The sequence below is a fragment of the Epinephelus lanceolatus genome, chromosome 7 (genome assembly GCF_041903045.1).
Source record: "Epinephelus lanceolatus isolate andai-2023 chromosome 7, ASM4190304v1, whole genome shotgun sequence".
Classification (NCBI taxonomy): domain Eukaryota; kingdom Metazoa; phylum Chordata; class Actinopteri; order Perciformes; family Serranidae; genus Epinephelus; species Epinephelus lanceolatus.
The window spans coordinates 12,154,736-12,173,907 of NC_135740.1; the positions used below are offsets into that span (position 1 = coordinate 12,154,736).

The window sequence follows — 19,172 nt, forward strand, 5'->3', positions numbered from 1 at the left end:
GGTTTTTAAACCCCTGGATTTGAAACATTGAGCAGAGTGGCGCAGCGGAAGCGTGCTGGGCCCATAACCCAGAGGTCGATGGATCGAAACCATCCTCTGCTAATCCTAAATGCTCTGGATGAGGAGTATGTCCCTCTCCCTTCCATCCATGTTCGCTTTGCCATGTTTTCACTTAGCTCCTAGTCTAAAGCTACTTAAAGCCACTACATCACTGTTTTCACAATACCCACACCCCAGGCAACACACAATAAAACGAGGTGCGGACTTCCCTCTGTGTCACCGGTAATAAGGAAATACAGTGACCAGGCCCACATGAAGACTACCGTTTGTGGTTATGGTGCTAGGGTCTAGCTACCATGTCTGAAGGGTTACCTGTGGTTCCAAAGGTACCATACCAAAGGTGTTTGGTGGAAGCAGGGCTCAAGTCTTGGGCCTGGATTTGGGCTCTGGCACCCAATATTCCTCTCCTGCACAGTTCCTCAGAAACTAAACAGTCACCTCCGTAGCGCTCTTGCTTTTGGGCTCGTCCGGGATTTGAACCCGGGACCTCTCGCACCCAAAGCGAGAATCATACCCCTAGACCAACGAGCCAAGCAGAAGAGGAAACGTTGTGGGCTGTCTTGTCGAAAACATGCTTAGATCTGCAAGGAACATGAAATGTCCAATGTAGGGCATGTGTCGCACGTGAGTATGGCTTAGCGGAAAAAAGAAACAGGGGAAAAAAAGCTGCAGACACAAGGGAAGGGCTTCCTTGCCGGTAGTGTGGCCGAGTGGTCTAAGGCGCTGGATTAAGGCTCCAGTCTCTCAGGAGGCGTGGGTTCAAATCCCACCACTGCCATTTGACAATGTCTGATATCAGATAAAGTGACTCAGGTGGTAGCCTGATGTTGTCCCAAATTGCAAGCACCTCTTATTGGTGTACGTAAGGCTATAAGACTTGTGGGAAGCAACCTCTGTTACCAAAAGACGAGCGGATGTTTGGCTGGCTCCGTGCTGACTCTACCAATTCCATCCACATTCGCATTGCTATGGTTTAAGATGACAAAGCAGTCTTTTGCAGCCAGGCATAAGCAGAGTGAAATGCAAGCAAGTCCACTTGCCTACAATATAACACTTATGATTACCATGACTGGGATGACTGAGAATCTTCATTGACAGGGAGCAATAATCACTGAGAGTTGAGTACCTTGACTAGAGTTTGTGAAACACCACTGAGCAGAGCAGGAGCGATACTGAAAAAATGAGGTAGAGGTCAGGCCAGGTGGGAGGATGTTTCTATCCTTTCCATCCATGCTCACTTTGCCATGTTAGCAAATGACTGGGCTTTCCATTGCCACAAGTGTCTCAAGTGGACACGTTCAAGATTATTGGATGGGATTGGGAAAATCACTAGAAAAAGGATCACCGCAAGGTCCACCAAATGCTTAATTTTTCAGCCTGTACATTGGTTAAGCTTGGTTGCCACAGGTTCCCAAAGATTCGCACAATATTGAACCAAGCGTGCTACGCTCATAAACCAGATGTCGGTCAATCCAAACCACCCTCTGCTGACTGTTAAAACTTTGGATCAACATAATGTCTCTTTACTTCCATGCTCCCATTGCCCTGATTGCGGCATCCATTGCTGCTGAAATCTTGGTTCCCTCAAGTTCCCAAAGGTGCCCACAACATTGAACCACAGGTTTTTAAACCCCTGGATTTGAAACATTGAGCAGAGTGGCGCAGCGGAAGCGTGCTGGGCCCATAACCCAGAGGTCGATGGATCGAAACCATCCTCTGCTAATTCTAAATGCTCTGGATGAGGAGTATGTCCCTCTCCCTTCCATCCATGTTCGCTTTGCCATGTTTTCACTTAGCTCCTAGTCTAAAGCTACTTAAAGCCACTACATCACTGTTTTCACAATACCCACACCCCAGGCAACGCACAATAAAACAAGGTGCGGACTTCCCTCTGTGTCACCGGTAATAAGGCAATATAGTGACCAGGCCCACATGAAGACTACCGTTTGTGGTTGTGGTGCTAGGGTCTAGCTACCATGTCTGAAGGGTTACCTGTGGTTCCAAAGGTACCATACCAAAGGTGTTTGGTGAAAGCAGGGCTCAAGTCTTGGGCCTGGATTTGGGCTCTGGCACCCAATATTCCTCTCCTGCACAGTTCCTCAGAAACTAAACAGTCACCTCCGTAGCGCTCTTGCTTTTGGGCTCGTCCGGGATTTGAACCCGGGACCTCTCGCACCCAAAGCGAGAATCATACCCCTAGACCAACGAGCCAAGCGGAAGAGGAAACGTTGTGGGCTGTCTCGTCGAAAACATGCTTAGATCTGCAAGGAACATGAAATGTCCAATGTAGGGCATGTGTCGCACGTGAGTATGGCTTAGCGGAAAAAAGAAACAGGGGAAAAAAAGCTGCAGACACAAGGGAAGGGCTTCCTTGCCGGTAGTGTGGCCGAGTGGTCTAAGGCGCTGGATTAAGGCTCCAGTCTCTCAGGAGGCGTGGGTTCAAATTCCACCACTGCCATTTGACAATGTCTGATATCAGATAAAGTGACTCAGGTGGTAGCCTGATGTTGTCCCAAATTGCAAGCACCTCTTATTGGTGTACGTAAGGCTCTAAGACTTGTGGGAAGCAACCTCTGTTACCAAAAGACGAGCGGATGTTTGGCTGGCTCCGTGCTGACTCTACCAATTCCATCCACATTCACATTGCTATGGTTTAAGATGACAAAGCAGTCTTTTGCAGCCAGGCATAAGCAGAGTGAAATGCAAGCAAGTCCACTTGCCTACAATATAACACTTATGATTACCATGACTGGGATGACTGAGAATCTTCATTGACAGGGAGCAATAATCACTGAGAGTTGAGTACCTTGACTAGAGTTTGTGAAACACCACTGAGCAGAGCAGGAGCGATACTGAAAAAATGAGGTAGAGGTCAGGCCAGGTGGGAGGATGTTTCTATCCTTTCCATCCATGCTCACTTTGCCATGTTAGCAAATGACTGGGCTTTCCATTGCCACAAGTGTCTCAAGTGGACACGTTCAAGATTATTGGATGGGATTGGGAAAATCACTAGAAAAAGGATCACCGCAAGGTCCACCAAATGCTTAATTTTTCAGCCTGTACATTGGTTAAGCTTGGTTGCCACAGGTTCCCAAAGATTCGCACAATATTGAACCAAGCGTGCTACGCTCATAAACCAGATGTCGGTCAATCCAAACCACCCTCTGCTGACTGTTAAAACTTTGGATCAACATAATGTCTCTTTACTTCCATGCTCCCATTGCCCTGATTGCGGCATCCATTGCTGCTGAAATCTTGGTTCCCTCAAGTTCCCAAAGGTGCCCACAACATTGAACCACAGGTTTTTAAACCCCTGGATTTGAAACATTGAGCAGAGTGGCGCAGCGGAAGCGTGCTGGGCCCATAACCCAGAGGTCGATGGATCGAAACCATCCTCTGCTAATTCTAAATGCTCTGGATGAGGAGTATGTCCCTCTCCCTTCCATCCATGTTCGCTTTGCCATGTTTTCACTTAGCTCCTAGTCTAAAGCTACTTAAAGCCACTACATCACTGTTTTCACAATACCCACACCCCAGGCAACGCACAATAAAACAAGGTGCGGACTTCCCTCTGTGTCACCGGTAATAAGGCAATATAGTGACCAGGCCCACATGAAGACTACCGTTTGTGGTTGTGGTGCTAGGGTCTAGCTACCATGTCTGAAGGGTTACCTGTGGTTCCAAAGGTACCATACCAAAGGTGTTTGGTGAAAGCAGGGCTCAAGTCTTGGGCCTGGATTTGGGCTCTGGCACCCAATATTCCTCTCCTGCACAGTTCCTCAGAAACTAAACAGTCACCTCCGTAGCGCTCTTGTTTTTGGGCTCGTCCGGGATTTGAACCCGGGACCTCTCGCACCCAAAGCGAGAATCATACCCCTAGACCAACGAGCCAAGCGGAAGAGGAAACGTTGTGGGCTGTCTCGTCGAAAACATGCTTAGATCTGCAAGGAACATGAAATGTCCAATGTAGGGCATGTGTCGCACGTGAGTATGGCTTAGCGGAAAAAAGAAACAGGGGAAAAAAAGCTGCAGACACAAGGGAAGGGCTTCCTTGCCGGTAGTGTGGCCGAGTGGTCTAAGGCGCTGGATTAAGGCTCCAGTCTCTCAGGAGGCGTGGGTTCAAATCCCACCACTGCCATTTGACAGTATCTGATATCAGATAAAGTGACTCAGGTGGTAGCCTGATGTTGTCCCAAATTGCAAGCACCTCTTATTGGTGTACGTAAGGCTATAAGACTTGTGGAAAGCAACCTCTGTTACCAAAAGACGAGCGGATGTTTGGCTGGCTCCGTGCTGACTCTACCAATTCCATCCACATTCACATTGCTATGGTTTAAGATGACAAAGCAGTCTTTTGCAGCCAGGCATAAGCAGAGTGAAATGCAAGCAAGTCCACTTGCCTACAATATAACACTTATGATTACCATGACTGGGATGACTGAGAATCTTCATTGACAGGGAGCAATAATCACTGAGAGTTGAGTACCTTGACTAGAGTTTGTGAAACACCACTGAGCAGAGCAGGAGCGATACTGAAAAAATGAGGTAGAGGTCAGGCCAGGTGGGAGGATGTTTCTATCCTTTCCATCCATGCTCACTTTGCCATGTTAGCAAATGACTGGGCTTTCCATTGCCACAAGTGTCTCAAGTGGACACGTTCAAGATTATTGGATGGGATTGGGAAAATCACTAGAAAAAGGATCACCGCAAGGTCCACCAAATGCTTAATTTTTCAGCCTGTACATTGGTTAAGCTTGGTTGCCACAGGTTCCCAAAGATTCGCACAATATTGAACCAAGCGTGCTACGCTCATAAACCAGATGTCGGTCAATCCAAACCACCCTCTGCTGACTGTTAAAACTTTGGATCAACATAATGTCTCTTTACTTTACTTCCATGCTCCCATTGCCCTGATTGTGGCATCCATTGCTGCTGAAATCTTGGTTCCCTCAAGTTCCCAAAGGTGCCCACAACATTGAACCACAGGTTTTTAAACCCCTGGATTTGAAACATTGAGCAGAGTGGCGCAGCGGAAGCGTGCTGGGCCCATAACCCAGAGGTCGATGGATCGAAACCATCCTCTGCTAATCCTAAATGCTCTGGATGAGGAGTATGTCCCTCTCCCTTCCATCCATGTTCGCTTTGCCATGTTTTCACTTAGCTCCTAGTCTAAAGCTACTTAAAGCCACTACATCACTGTTTTCACAATACCCACACCCCAGGCAACACACAATAAAACGAGGTGCGGACTTCCCTCTGTGTCACCGGTAATAAGGAAATACAGTGACCAGGCCCACATGAAGACTACCGTTTGTGGTTATGGTGCTAGGGTCTAGCTACCATGTCTGAAGGGTTACCTGTGGTTCCAAAGGTACCATACCAAAGGTGTTTGGTGGAAGCAGGGCTCAAGTCTTGGGCCTGGATTTGGGCTCTGGCACCCAATATTCCTCTCCTGCACAGTTCCTCAGAAACTAAACAGTCACCTCCGTAGCGCTCTTGCTTTTGGGCTCGTCCGGGATTTGAACCCGGGACCTCTCGCACCCAAAGCGAGAATCATACCCCTAGACCAACGAGCCAAGCAGAAGAGGAAACGTTGTGGGCTGTCTTGTCGAAAACATGCTTAGATCTGCAAGGAACATGAAATGTCCAATGTAGGGCATGTGTCGTACGTGAGTATGGCTTAGCGGAAAAAAGAAACAGGGGAAAAAAAGCTGCAGACACAAGGGAAGGGCTTCCTTGCCGGTAGTGTGGCCGAGTGGTCTAAGGCGCTGGATTAAGGCTCCAGTCTCTCAGGAGGCGTGGGTTCAAATCCCACCACTGCCATTTGACAATGTCTGATATCAAATAAAGTGACTCAGGTGGTAGCCTGATGTTGTCCCAAATTGCAAGCACCTCTTATTGGTGTACGTAAGGCTATAAGACTTGTGGGAAGCAACCTCTGTTACCAAAAGACGAGCGGATGTTTGGCTGGCTCCGTGCTGACTCTACCAATTCCATCCACATTCGCATTGCTATGGTTTAAGATGACAAAGCAGTCTTTTGCAGCCAGGCATAAGCAGAGTGAAATGCAAGCAAGTCCACTTGCCTACAATATAACACTTATGATTACCATGACTGGGATGACTGAGAATCTTCATTGACAGGGAGCAATAATCACTGAGAGTTGAGTACCTTGACTAGAGTTTGTGAAACACCACTGAGCAGAGCAGGAGCGATACTGAAAAAATGAGGTAGAGGTCAGGCCAGGTGGGAGGATGTTTCTATCCTTTCCATCCATGCTCACTTTGCCATGTTAGCAAATGACTGGGCTTTCCATTGCCACAAGTGTCTCAAGTGGACACGTTCAAGATTATTGGATGGGATTGGGAAAATCACTAGAAAAAGGATCACCGCAAGGTCCACCAAATGCTTAATTTTTCAGCCTGTACATTGGTTAAGCTTGGTTGCCACAGGTTCCCAAAGATTCGCACAATATTGAACCAAGCGTGCTACGCTCATAAACCAGATGTCGGTCAATCCAAACCACCCTCTGCTGACTGTTAAAACTTTGGATCAACATAATGTCTCTTTACTTCCATGCTCCCATTGCCCTGATTGCGGCATCCATTGCTGCTGAAATCTTGGTTCCCTCAAGTTCCCAAAGGTGCCCACAACATTGAACCACAGGTTTTTAAACCCCTGGATTTGAAACATTGAGCAGAGTGGCGCAGCGGAAGCGTGCTGGGCCCATAACCCAGAGGTCGATGGATCGAAACCATCCTCTGCTAATTCTAAATGCTCTGGATGAGGAGTATGTCCCTCTCCCTTCCATCCATGTTCGCTTTGCCATGTTTTCACTTAGCTCCTAGTCTAAAGCTACTTAAAGCCACTACATCACTGTTTTCACAATACCCACACCCCAGGCAACGCACAATAAAACAAGGTGCGGACTTCCCTCTGTGTCACCGGTAATAAGGCAATATAGTGACCAGGCCCACATGAAGACTACCGTTTGTGGTTGTGGTGCTAGGGTCTAGCTACCATGTCTGAAGGGTTACCTGTGGTTCCAAAGGTACCATACCAAAGGTGTTTGGTGAAAGCAGGGCTCAAGTCTTGGGCCTGGATTTGGGCTCTGGCACCCAATATTCCTCTCCTGCACAGTTCCTCAGAAACTAAACAGTCACCTCCGTAGCGCTCTTGTTTTTGGGCTCGTCCGGGATTTGAACCCGGGACCTCTCGCACCCAAAGCGAGAATCATACCCCTAGACCAACGAGCCAAGCGGAAGAGGAAACGTTGTGGGCTGTCTCGTCGAAAACATGCTTAGATCTGCAAGGAACATGAAATGTCCAATGTAGGGCATGTGTCGCACGTGAGTATGGCTTAGCGGAAAAAAGAAACAGGGGAAAAAAAGCTGCAGACACAAGGGAAGGGCTTCCTTGCCGGTAGTGTGGCCGAGTGGTCTAAGGCGCTGGATTAAGGCTCCAGTCTCTCAGGAGGCGTGGGTTCAAATCCCACCACTGCCATTTGACAGTATCTGATATCAGATAAAGTGACTCAGGTGGTAGCCTGATGTTGTCCCAAATTGCAAGCACCTCTTATTGGTGTACGTAAGGCTATAAGACTTGTGGAAAGCAACCTCTGTTACCAAAAGACGAGCGGATGTTTGGCTGGCTCCGTGCTGACTCTACCAATTCCATCCACATTCACATTGCTATGGTTTAAGATGACAAAGCAGTCTTTTGCAGCCAGGCATAAGCAGAGTGAAATGCAAGCAAGTCCACTTGCCTACAATATAACACTTATGATTACCATGACTGGGATGACTGAGAATCTTCATTGACAGGGAGCAATAATCACTGAGAGTTGAGTACCTTGACTAGAGTTTGTGAAACACCACTGAGCAGAGCAGGAGCGATACTGAAAAAATGAGGTAGAGGTCAGGCCAGGTGGGAGGATGTTTCTATCCTTTCCATCCATGCTCACTTTGCCATGTTAGCAAATGACTGGGCTTTCCATTGCCACAAGTGTCTCAAGTGGACACGTTCAAGATTATTGGATGGGATTGGGAAAATCACTAGAAAAAGGATCACCGCAAGGTCCACCAAATGCTTAATTTTTCAGCCTGTACATTGGTTAAGCTTGGTTGCCACAGGTTCCCAAAGATTCGCACAATATTGAACCAAGCGTGCTACGCTCATAAACCAGATGTCGGTCAATCCAAACCACCCTCTGCTGACTGTTAAAACTTTGGATCAACATAATGTCTCTTTACTTTACTTCCATGCTCCCATTGCCCTGATTGTGGCATCCATTGCTGCTGAAATCTTGGTTCCCTCAAGTTCCCAAAGGTGCCCACAACATTGAACCACAGGTTTTTAAACCCCTGGATTTGAAACATTGAGCAGAGTGGCGCAGCGGAAGCGTGCTGGGCCCATAACCCAGAGGTCGATGGATCGAAACCATCCTCTGCTAATCCTAAATGCTCTGGATGAGGAGTATGTCCCTCTCCCTTCCATCCATGTTCGCTTTGCCATGTTTTCACTTAGCTCCTAGTCTAAAGCTACTTAAAGCCACTACATCACTGTTTTCACAATACCCACACCCCAGGCAACACACAATAAAACGAGGTGCGGACTTCCCTCTGTGTCACCGGTAATAAGGAAATACAGTGACCAGGCCCACATGAAGACTACCGTTTGTGGTTATGGTGCTAGGGTCTAGCTACCATGTCTGAAGGGTTACCTGTGGTTCCAAAGGTACCATACCAAAGGTGTTTGGTGGAAGCAGGGCTCAAGTCTTGGGCCTGGATTTGGGCTCTGGCACCCAATATTCCTCTCCTGCACAGTTCCTCAGAAACTAAACAGTCACCTCCGTAGCGCTCTTGCTTTTGGGCTCGTCCGGGATTTGAACCCGGGACCTCTCGCACCCAAAGCGAGAATCATACCCCTAGACCAACGAGCCAAGCAGAAGAGGAAACGTTGTGGGCTGTCTTGTCGAAAACATGCTTAGATCTGCAAGGAACATGAAATGTCCAATGTAGGGCATGTGTCGCACGTGAGTATGGCTTAGCGGAAAAAAGAAACAGGGGAAAAAAAGCTGCAGACACAAGGGAAGGGCTTCCTTGCCGGTAGTGTGGCCGAGTGGTCTAAGGCGCTGGATTAAGGCTCCAGTCTCTCAGGAGGCGTGGGTTCAAATCCCACCACTGCCATTTGACAATGTCTGATATCAGATAAAGTGACTCAGGTGGTAGCCTGATGTTGTCCCAAATTGCAAGCACCTCTTATTGGTGTACGTAAGGCTATAAGACTTGTGGGAAGCAACCTCTGTTACCAAAAGACGAGCGGATGTTTGGCTGGCTCCGTGCTGACTCTACCAATTCCATCCACATTCGCATTGCTATGGTTTAAGATGACAAAGCAGTCTTTTGCAGCCAGGCATAAGCAGAGTGAAATGCAAGCAAGTCCACTTGCCTACAATATAACACTTATGATTACCATGACTGGGATGACTGAGAATCTTCATTGACAGGGAGCAATAATCACTGAGAGTTGAGTACCTTGACTAGAGTTTGTGAAACACCACTGAGCAGAGCAGGAGCGATACTGAAAAAATGAGGTAGAGGTCAGGCCAGGTGGGAGGATGTTTCTATCCTTTCCATCCATGCTCACTTTGCCATGTTAGCAAATGACTGGGCTTTCCATTGCCACAAGTGTCTCAAGTGGACACGTTCAAGATTATTGGATGGGATTGGGAAAATCACTAGAAAAAGGATCACCGCAAGGTCCACCAAATGCTTAATTTTTCAGCCTGTACATTGGTTAAGCTTGGTTGCCACAGGTTCCCAAAGATTCGCACAATATTGAACCAAGCGTGCTACGCTCATAAACCAGATGTCGGTCAATCCAAACCACCCTCTGCTGACTGTTAAAACTTTGGATCAACATAATGTCTCTTTACTTCCATGCTCCCATTGCCCTGATTGCGGCATCCATTGCTGCTGAAATCTTGGTTCCCTCAAGTTCCCAAAGGTGCCCACAACATTGAACCACAGGTTTTTAAACCCCTGGATTTGAAACATTGAGCAGAGTGGCGCAGCGGAAGCGTGCTGGGCCCATAACCCAGAGGTCGATGGATCGAAACCATCCTCTGCTAATTCTAAATGCTCTGGATGAGGAGTATGTCCCTCTCCCTTCCATCCATGTTCGCTTTGCCATGTTTTCACTTAGCTCCTAGTCTAAAGCTACTTAAAGCCACTACATCACTGTTTTCACAATACCCACACCCCAGGCAACGCACAATAAAACAAGGTGCGGACTTCCCTCTGTGTCACCGGTAATAAGGCAATATAGTGACCAGGCCCACATGAAGACTACCGTTTGTGGTTGTGGTGCTAGGGTCTAGCTACCATGTCTGAAGGGTTACCTGTGGTTCCAAAGGTACCATACCAAAGGTGTTTGGTGAAAGCAGGGCTCAAGTCTTGGGCCTGGATTTGGGCTCTGGCACCCAATATTCCTCTCCTGCACAGTTCCTCAGAAACTAAACAGTCACCTCCGTAGCGCTCTTGCTTTTGGGCTCGTCCGGGATTTGAACCCGGGACCTCTCGCACCCAAAGCGAGAATCATACCCCTAGACCAACGAGCCAAGCGGAAGAGGAAACGTTGTGGGCTGTCTCGTCGAAAACATGCTTAGATCTGCAAGGAACATGAAATGTCCAATGTAGGGCATGTGTCGCACGTGAGTATGGCTTAGCGGAAAAAAGAAACAGGGGAAAAAAAGCTGCAGACACAAGGGAAGGGCTTCCTTGCCGGTAGTGTGGCCGAGTGGTCTAAGGCGCTGGATTAAGGCTCCAGTCTCTCAGGAGGCGTGGGTTCAAATTCCACCACTGCCATTTGACAATGTCTGATATCAGATAAAGTGACTCAGGTGGTAGCCTGATGTTGTCCCAAATTGCAAGCACCTCTTATTGGTGTACGTAAGGCTATAAGACTTGTGGGAAGCAACCTCTGTTACCAAAAGACGAGCGGATGTTTGGCTGGCTCCGTGCTGACTCTACCAATTCCATCCACATTCACATTGCTATGGTTTAAGATGACAAAGCAGTCTTTTGCAGCCAGGCATAAGCAGAGTGAAATGCAAGCAAGTCCACTTGCCTACAATATAACACTTATGATTACCATGACTGGGATGACTGAGAATCTTCATTGACAGGGAGCAATAATCACTGAGAGTTGAGTACCTTGACTAGAGTTTGTGAAACACCACTGAGCAGAGCAGGAGCGATACTGAAAAAATGAGGTAGAGGTCAGGCCAGGTGGGAGGATGTTTCTATCCTTTCCATCCATGCTCACTTTGCCATGTTAGCAAATGACTGGGCTTTCCATTGCCACAAGTGTCTCAAGTGGACACGTTCAAGATTATTGGATGGGATTGGGAAAATCACTAGAAAAAGGATCACCGCAAGGTCCACCAAATGCTTAATTTTTCAGCCTGTACATTGGTTAAGCTTGGTTGCCACAGGTTCCCAAAGATTCGCACAATATTGAACCAAGCGTGCTACGCTCATAAACCAGATGTCGGTAAATCCAAACCACCCTCTGCTGACTGTTAAAACTTTGGATCAACATAATGTCTCTTTACTTTACTTCCATGCTCCCATTGCCCTGATTGCGGCATCCATTGCTGCTGAAATCTTGGTTCCCTCAAGTTCCCAAAGGTGCCCACAACATTGAACCACAGGTTTTTAAACCCCTGGATTTGAAACATTGAGCAGAGTGGCGCAGCGGAAGCGTGCTGGGCCCATAACCCAGAGGTCGATGGATCGAAACCATCCTCTGCTAATTCTAAATGCTCTGGATGAGGAGTATGTCCCTCTCCCTTCCACCCATGTTCGCTTTGCCATATTTTCACTTAGCTCCTAGTCTAAAGCTACTTAAAGCCACTACATCACTGTTTTCACAATACCCACACCCCAGGCAACACACAATAAAACGAGGTGCGGACTTCCCTCTGTGTCACCGGTAATAAGGCAATACAGTGACCAGGCCCACATGAAGACTACCGTTTGTGGTTGTGGTGCTAGGGTCTAGCTACCATGTCTGAAGGGTTACCTGTGGTTCCAAAGGTACCATACCAAAGGTGTTTGGTGGAAGCAGGGCTCAAGTCTTGGGCCTGGATTTGGGCTCTGGCACCCAATATTCCTCTCCTGCACAGTTCCTCAGAAACTAAACAGTCACCTCCGTAGCGCTCTTGCTTTTGGGCTCGTCCGGGATTTGAACCAAGACCTCTCGCACCCAAAGCGAGAATCATACCCCTAGACCAACGAGCCAAGCGGAAGAGGAAACGTTGTGGGCTGTCTCGTCGAAAACATGCTGAGATCTGCAAGGAACATGAAATGTCCAATGTAGGGCATGTGTCGCACGTGAGTATGGCTTAGCGGAAAAAAGAAACAGGGGAAAAAAAGCTGCAGACACAAGGGAAGGGCTTCCTTGCCGGTAGTGTGGCCGAGTGGTCTAAGGCGCTGGATTAAGGCTCCAGTCTCTCAGGAGGCGTGGGTTCAAATTCCACCACTGCCATTTGACAATGTCTGATATCAGATAAAGTGACTCAGGTGGTAGCCTGATGTTGTCCCAAATTGCAAGCACCTCTTATTGGTGTACGTAAGGCTATAAGACTTGTGGGAAGCAACCTCTGTTACCAAAAGACGAGCGGATGTTTGGCTGGCTCCGTGCTGACTCTACCAATTCCATCCACATTCACATTGCTATGGTTTAAGATGACAAAGCAGTCTTTTGCAGCCAGGCATAAGCAGAGTGAAATGCAAGCAAGTCCACTTGCCTACAATATAACACTTATGATTACCATGACTGGGATGACTGAGAATCTTCATTGACAGGGAGCAATAATCACTGAGAGTTGAGTACCTTGACTAGAGTTTGTGAAACACCACTGAGCAGAGCAGGAGCGATACTGAAAAAATGAGGTAGAGGTCAGGCCAGGTGGGAGGATGTTTCTATCCTTTCCATCCATGCTCACTTTGCCATGTTAGCAAATGACTGGGCTTTCCATTGCCACAAGTGTCTCAAGTGGACACGTTCAAGATTATTGGATGGGATTGGGAAAATCACTAGAAAAAGGATCACCACAAGGTCCACCAAATGCTTAATTTTTCAGCCTGTACATTGGTTAAGCTTGGTTGCCACAGGTTCCCAAAGATTTGCACAATATTGAACCAAGCGTGCTACGCTCATAAACCAGATGTCGGTCAATCCAAACCACCCTCTGCTGACTGTTAAAACTTTGGATCAACATAATGTCTCTTTACTTCCATGCTCCCATTGCCCTGATTGCGGCATCCATTGCTGCTGAAATCTTGGTTCCCTCAAGTTCCCAAAGGTGCCCACAACATTGAACCACAGGTTTTTAAACCCCTGGATTTGAAACATTGAGCAGAGTGGCGCAGCGGAAGCGTGCTGGGCCCATAACCCAAAGGTCGATGGATCGAAACCATCCTCTGCTAATTCTAAATGCTCTGGATGAGGAGTATGTCCCTCTCCCTTCCATCCATGTTCGCTTTGCCATGTTTTCACTTAGCTCCTAGTCTAAAGCTACTTAAAGCCACTACATCACTGTTTTCACAATACCCACACCCCAGGCAACGCACAATAAAACAAGGTGCGGACTTCCCTCTGTGTCACCGGTAATAAGGCAATATAGTGACCAGGCCCACATGAAGACTACCGTTTGTGGTTGTGGTGCTAGGGTCTAGCTACCATGTCTGAAGGGTTACCTGTGGTTCCAAAGGTACCATACCAAAGGTGTTTGGTGGAAGCAGGGCTCAAGTCTTGGGCCTGGATTTGGGCTCTGGCACCCAATATTCCTCTCCTGCACAGTTCCTCAGAAACTAAACAGTCACCTCCGTAGCGCTCTTGTTTTTGGGCTCGTTTTTGGGCTCGTCCGGGATCTCGCACCCAAAGCGAGAATCATACCCCTAGACCAACGAGCCAAGCGGAAGAGGAAACGTTGTGGGCTGTCTCGTCGAAAACATGCTTAGATCTGCAAGGAACATGAAATGTCCAATGTAGGGCATGTGTCGCACGTGAGTATGGCTTAGCGGAAAAAAGAAACAGGGGAAAAAAAGCTGCAGACACAAGGGAAGGGCTTCCTTGCCGGTAGTGTGGCCGAGTGGTCTAAGGCGCTGGATTAAGGCTCCAGTCTCTCAGGAGGCGTGGGTTCAAATCCCACCACTGCCATTTGACAATGTCTGATATCAGATAAAGTGACTCAGGTGGTAGCCTGATGTTGTCCCAAATTGCAAGCACCTCTTATTGGTGTACGTAAGGCTATAAGACTTGTGGAAAGCAACCTCTGTTACCAAAAGACGAGCGGATGTTTGGCTGGCTCCGTGCTGACTCTACCAATTCCATCCACATTCGCATTGCTATGGTTTAAGATGACAAAGCAGTCTTTTGCAGCCAGGCATAAGCAGAGTGAAATGCAAGCAAGTCCACTTGCCTACAATATAACACTTATGATTACCATGACTGGGATGACTGAGAATCTTCATTGACAGGGAGCAATAATCACTGAGAGTTGAGTACCTTGACTAGAGTTTGTGAAACACCACTGAGCAGAGCAGGAGCGATACTGAAAAAATGAGGTAGAGGTCAGGCCAGGTGGGAGGATGTTTCTATCCTTTCCATCCATGCTCACTTTGCCATGTTAGCAAATGACTGGGCTTTCCATTGCCACAAGTGTCTCAAGTGGACACGTTCAAGATTATTGGATGGGATTGGGAAAATCACTAGAAAAAGGATCACCGCAAGGTCCACCAAATGCTTAATTTTTCAGCCTGTACATTGGTTAAGCTTGGTTGCCACAGGTTCCCAAAGATTCGCACAATATTGAACCAAGCGTGCTACGCTCATAAACCAGATGTCGGTCAATCCAAACCACCCTCTGCTGACTGTTAAAACTTTGGATCAACATAATGTCTCTTTACTTCCATGCTCCCATTGCCCTGATTGCGGCATCCATTGCTGCTGAAATCTTGGTTCCCTCAAGTTCCCAAAGATGCCCACAACATTGAACCACAGGTTTTTAAACCCCTGGATTTGAAACATTGAGCAGAGTGGCGCAGCGGAAGCGTGCTGGGCCCATAACCCAGAGGTCGATGGATCGAAACCATCCTCTGCTAATTCTAAATGCTCTGGATGAGGAATATGTCCCTCTCCCTTCCACCCATGTTCGCTTTGCCATGTTTTCACTTAGCTCCTAGTCTAAAGCTACTTAAAGCCACTACATCACTGTTTTCACAATACCCACACCCCAGGCAACGCACAATAAAACGAGGTGCGGACTTCCCTCTGTGTCACCGGTAATAAGGCAATACAGTGACCAGGCCCACATGAAGACTACCGTTTGTGGTTATGGTGCTAGGGTCTAGCTACCATGTCTGAAGGGTTACCTGTTGTTCCAAAGGTACCATACCAAAGGTGTTTGGTGGAAGCAGGGCTCAAGTCTTGGGCCTGGATTTGGGCTCTGGCACCCAATATTCCTCTCCTGCACAGTTCCTCAGAAACTAAACAGTCACCTCCGTAGCGCTCTTGCTTTTGGGCTCGTCCGGGATTTGAACCCGGGACCTCTCGCACCCAAAGCGAGAATCATACCCCTAGACCAACGAGCCAAGCGGAAGAGGAAACGTTGTGGGCTGTCTTGTCGAAAACATGCTTAGATCTGCAAGGAACATGAAATGTCCAATGTAGGGCATGTGTCGCACGTGAGTATGGCTTAGCGGAAAAAAGAAACAGGGGAAAAAAAGCTGCAGACACAAGGGAAGGGCTTCCTTGCCGGTAGTGTGGCCGAGTGGTCTAAGGCGCTGGATTAAGGCTCCAGTCTCTCAGGAGGCGTGGGTTCAAATCCCACCACTGCCATTTGACAATGTCTGATATCAGATAAAGTGACTCAGGTGGTAGCCTGATGTTGTCCCAAATTGCAAGCACCTCTTATTGGTGTACGTAAGGCTATAAGACTTGTGGGAAGCAACCTCTGTTACCAAAAGACGAGCGGATGTTTGGCTGGCTCCGTGCTGACTCTACCAATTCCATCCACATTCACATTGCTATGGTTTAAGATGACAAAGCAGTCTTTTGCAGCCAGGCATAAGCAGAGTGAAATGCAAGCAAGTCCACTTGCCTACAATATAACACTTATGATTACCATGACTGGGATGACTGAGAATCTTCATTGACAGGGAGCAATAATCACTGAGAGTTGAGTACCTTGACTAGAGTTTGTGAAACACCACTGAGCAGAGCAGGAGCGATACTGAAAAAATGAGGTAGAGGTCAGGCCAGGTGGGAGGATGTTTCTATCCTTTCCATCCATGCTCACTTTGCCATGTTAGCAAATGACTGGGCTTTCCATTGCCACAAGTGTCTCAAGTGGACACGTTCAAGATTATTGGATGGGATTGGGAAAATCACTAGAAAAAGGATCACCGCAAGGTCCACCAAATGCTTAATTTTTCAGCCTGTACATTGGTTAAGCTTGGTTGCCACAGGTTCCCAAAGATTCGCACAATATTGAACCAAGCGTGCTACGCTCATAAACCAGATGTCGGTCAATCCAAACCACCCTCTGCTGACTGTTAAAACTTTGGATCAACATAATGTCTCTTTACTTTACTTCCATGCTCCCATTGCCCTGATTGCGGCATCCATTGCTGCTGAAATCTTGGTTCCCTCAAGTTCCCAAAGGTGCCCACAACATTGAACCACAGGTTTTTAAACCCCTGGATTTGAAACATTGAGCAGAGTGGCGCAGCGGAAGCGTGCTGGGCCCATAACCCAGAGGTCGATGGATCGAAACCATCCTCTGCTAATTCTAAATGCTCTGGATGAGGAGTATGTCCCTCTCCCTTCCACCCATGTTCGCTTTGCCATATTTTCACTTAGCTCCTAGTCTAAAGCTACTTAAAGCCACTACATCACTGTTTTCACAATACCCACACCCCAGGCAACACACAATAAAACGAGGTGCGGACTTCCCTCTGTGTCACCGGTAATAAGGCAATACAGTGACCAGGCCCACATGAAGACTACCGTTTGTGGTTGTGGTGCTAGGGTCTAGCTACCATGTCTGAAGGGTTACCTGTGGTTCCAAAGGTACCATACCAAAGGTGTTTGGTGGAAGCAGGGCTCAAGTCTTGGGCCTGGATTTGGGCTCTGGCACCCAATATTCCTCTCCTGCACAGTTCCTCAGAAACTAAACAGTCACCTCCGTAGCGCTCTTGCTTTTGGGCTCGTCCGGGATTTGAACCAAGACCTCTCGCACCCAAAGCGAGAATCATACCCCTAGACCAACGAGCCAAGCGGAAGAGGAAACGTTGTGGGCTGTCTCGTCGAAAACATGCTGAGATCTGCAAGGAACATGAAATGTCCAATGTAGGGCATGTGTCGCACGTGAGTATGGCTTAGCGGAAAAAAGAAACAGGGGAAAAAAAGCTGCAGACACAAGGGAAGGGCTTCCTTGCCGGTAGTGTGGCCGAGTGGTCTAAGGCGCTGGATTAAGGCTCCAGTCTCTCAGGAGGCGTGGGTTCAAATTCCACCACTGCCATTTGACAATGTCTGATATCAGATAAAGTGACTCAGGTGGTAGCCTGATGTTGTCCCAAATTGCAAGCACCTCTTATTGGTGTACGTAAGGCTATAAGACTTGTGGGAAGCAACCTCTGTTACCAAAAGACGAGCGGATGTTTGGCTGGCTCCGTGCTGACTCTACCAATTCCATCCACATTCACATTGCTATGGTTTAAGATGACAAAGCAGTCTTTTGCAGCCAGGCATAAGCAGAGTGAAATGCAAGCAAGTCCACTTGCCTACAATATAACACTTATGATTACCATGACTGGGATGACTGAGAATCTTCATTGACAGGGAGCAATAATCACTGAGAGTTGAGTACCTTGACTAGAGTTTGTGAAACACCACTGAGCAGAGCAGGAGCGATACTGAAAAAATGAGGTAGAGGTCAGGCCAGGTGGGAGGATGTTTCTATCCTTTCCATCCATGCTCACTTTGCCATGTTAGCAAATGACTGGGCTTTCCATTGCCACAAGTGTCTCAAGTGGACACGTTCAAGATTATTGGATGGGATTGGGAAAATCACTAGAAAAAGGATCACCACAAGGTCCACCAAATGCTTAATTTTTCAGCCTGTACATTGGTTAAGCTTGGTTGCCACAGGTTCCCAAAGATTTGCACAATATTGAACCAAGCGTGCTACGCTCATAAACCAGATGTCGGTCAATCCAAACCACCCTCTGCTGACTGTTAAAACTTTGGATCAACATAATGTCTCTTTACTTTACTTCCATGCTCCCATTGCCCTGATTGCGGCATCCATTGCTGCTGAAATCTTGGTTCCCTCAAGTTCCCAAAGGTGCCCACAACATTGAACCACAGGTTTTTAAACCCCTGGATTTGAAACATTGAGCAGAGTGGCGCAGCGGAAGCGTGCTGGGCCCATAACCCAGAGGTCGATGGATCGAAACCATCCTCTGCTAATCCTAAATGCTCTGGATGAGGAATATGTCCCTCTCCCTTCCACCCATGTTCGCTTTGCCATGTTTTCACTTAGCTCCTAGTCTAAAGCTACTTAAAGCCACTACATCACTGTTTTCACAATACCCACACCCCAGGCAACACACAATAAAACGAGGTGCGGACTTCCCTCTGTGTCACCGGTAATAAGGCAATACAGTGACCAGGCCCACATGAAGACTACCGTTTGTGGTTGTGGTGCTAGGGTCTAGCTACCATGTCTGAAGGGTTACCTGTGGTTCCAAAGGTACCATACCAAAGGTGTTTGGTGGAAGCAGGGCTCAAGTCTTGGGCCTGGATTTGGGCTCTGGCACCCAATATTCCTCTCCTGCACAGTTCCTCAGAAACTAAACAGTCACCTCCTTAGCGCTCTTGCTTTTGGGCTCGTCCGGGATTTGAACCCGGGACCTCTCGCACCCAAAGCGAGAATCATACCTCTAGACCAACGAGCCAAGCGGAAGAGGAAATGTTGTGGGCTGTCTCGTCGAAAACATGCTTAGATCTGCAAGGAACATGAAATGTCCAATGTAGGG

The 19,172-nt window shown here is 47.7% G+C and overlaps 20 non-coding genes across 20 annotated transcripts; 11 read left to right on the plus strand and 9 right to left on the minus strand.

The window, feature by feature from the left end:
• Positions 1-519: 519 nt before the first annotated feature.
• On the minus strand, positions 520-591 carry trnap-ugg (transfer RNA proline (anticodon UGG)). Its single transcript has one exon. It is a non-coding gene; the product is annotated as a tRNA-Pro (tRNA).
• A 165-nt stretch (positions 592-756) lies between these two features.
• trnal-aag (transfer RNA leucine (anticodon AAG)) lies at positions 757-838 on the plus strand. The gene has a single exon. It is a non-coding gene; the product is annotated as a tRNA-Leu (tRNA).
• A 1,361-nt stretch (positions 839-2,199) lies between these two features.
• trnap-ugg (transfer RNA proline (anticodon UGG)) lies at positions 2,200-2,271 on the minus strand. The gene has a single exon. It is a non-coding gene; the product is annotated as a tRNA-Pro (tRNA).
• Positions 2,272-2,436: 165 nt separating this feature from the next.
• On the plus strand, positions 2,437-2,518 carry trnal-aag (transfer RNA leucine (anticodon AAG)). The gene has a single exon. It is a non-coding gene; the product is annotated as a tRNA-Leu (tRNA).
• Positions 2,519-3,879: 1,361 nt separating this feature from the next.
• trnap-ugg (transfer RNA proline (anticodon UGG)) lies at positions 3,880-3,951 on the minus strand. The gene has a single exon. It is a non-coding gene; the product is annotated as a tRNA-Pro (tRNA).
• A 165-nt stretch (positions 3,952-4,116) lies between these two features.
• trnal-aag (transfer RNA leucine (anticodon AAG)) lies at positions 4,117-4,198 on the plus strand. Its single transcript has one exon. It is a non-coding gene; the product is annotated as a tRNA-Leu (tRNA).
• Positions 4,199-5,564: 1,366 nt separating this feature from the next.
• trnap-ugg (transfer RNA proline (anticodon UGG)) lies at positions 5,565-5,636 on the minus strand. Its single transcript has one exon. It is a non-coding gene; the product is annotated as a tRNA-Pro (tRNA).
• A 165-nt stretch (positions 5,637-5,801) lies between these two features.
• trnal-aag (transfer RNA leucine (anticodon AAG)) lies at positions 5,802-5,883 on the plus strand. The gene has a single exon. It is a non-coding gene; the product is annotated as a tRNA-Leu (tRNA).
• A 1,361-nt stretch (positions 5,884-7,244) lies between these two features.
• trnap-ugg (transfer RNA proline (anticodon UGG)) lies at positions 7,245-7,316 on the minus strand. Its single transcript has one exon. It is a non-coding gene; the product is annotated as a tRNA-Pro (tRNA).
• Positions 7,317-7,481: 165 nt separating this feature from the next.
• trnal-aag (transfer RNA leucine (anticodon AAG)) lies at positions 7,482-7,563 on the plus strand. Its single transcript has one exon. It is a non-coding gene; the product is annotated as a tRNA-Leu (tRNA).
• A 1,366-nt stretch (positions 7,564-8,929) lies between these two features.
• On the minus strand, positions 8,930-9,001 carry trnap-ugg (transfer RNA proline (anticodon UGG)). Its single transcript has one exon. It is a non-coding gene; the product is annotated as a tRNA-Pro (tRNA).
• Positions 9,002-9,166: 165 nt separating this feature from the next.
• Positions 9,167-9,248, plus strand: trnal-aag (transfer RNA leucine (anticodon AAG)). The gene has a single exon. It is a non-coding gene; the product is annotated as a tRNA-Leu (tRNA).
• A 1,361-nt stretch (positions 9,249-10,609) lies between these two features.
• trnap-ugg (transfer RNA proline (anticodon UGG)) lies at positions 10,610-10,681 on the minus strand. Its single transcript has one exon. It is a non-coding gene; the product is annotated as a tRNA-Pro (tRNA).
• Positions 10,682-10,846: 165 nt separating this feature from the next.
• trnal-aag (transfer RNA leucine (anticodon AAG)) lies at positions 10,847-10,928 on the plus strand. Its single transcript has one exon. It is a non-coding gene; the product is annotated as a tRNA-Leu (tRNA).
• Positions 10,929-12,530: 1,602 nt separating this feature from the next.
• trnal-aag (transfer RNA leucine (anticodon AAG)) lies at positions 12,531-12,612 on the plus strand. Its single transcript has one exon. It is a non-coding gene; the product is annotated as a tRNA-Leu (tRNA).
• Positions 12,613-14,207: 1,595 nt separating this feature from the next.
• Positions 14,208-14,289, plus strand: trnal-aag (transfer RNA leucine (anticodon AAG)). The gene has a single exon. It is a non-coding gene; the product is annotated as a tRNA-Leu (tRNA).
• Positions 14,290-15,650: 1,361 nt separating this feature from the next.
• trnap-ugg (transfer RNA proline (anticodon UGG)) lies at positions 15,651-15,722 on the minus strand. The gene has a single exon. It is a non-coding gene; the product is annotated as a tRNA-Pro (tRNA).
• A 165-nt stretch (positions 15,723-15,887) lies between these two features.
• trnal-aag (transfer RNA leucine (anticodon AAG)) lies at positions 15,888-15,969 on the plus strand. Its single transcript has one exon. It is a non-coding gene; the product is annotated as a tRNA-Leu (tRNA).
• Positions 15,970-17,571: 1,602 nt separating this feature from the next.
• On the plus strand, positions 17,572-17,653 carry trnal-aag (transfer RNA leucine (anticodon AAG)). Its single transcript has one exon. It is a non-coding gene; the product is annotated as a tRNA-Leu (tRNA).
• Positions 17,654-19,019: 1,366 nt separating this feature from the next.
• On the minus strand, positions 19,020-19,091 carry trnap-ugg (transfer RNA proline (anticodon UGG)). The gene has a single exon. It is a non-coding gene; the product is annotated as a tRNA-Pro (tRNA).
• Between the last annotated feature and the right edge of the window lie 81 nt (positions 19,092-19,172).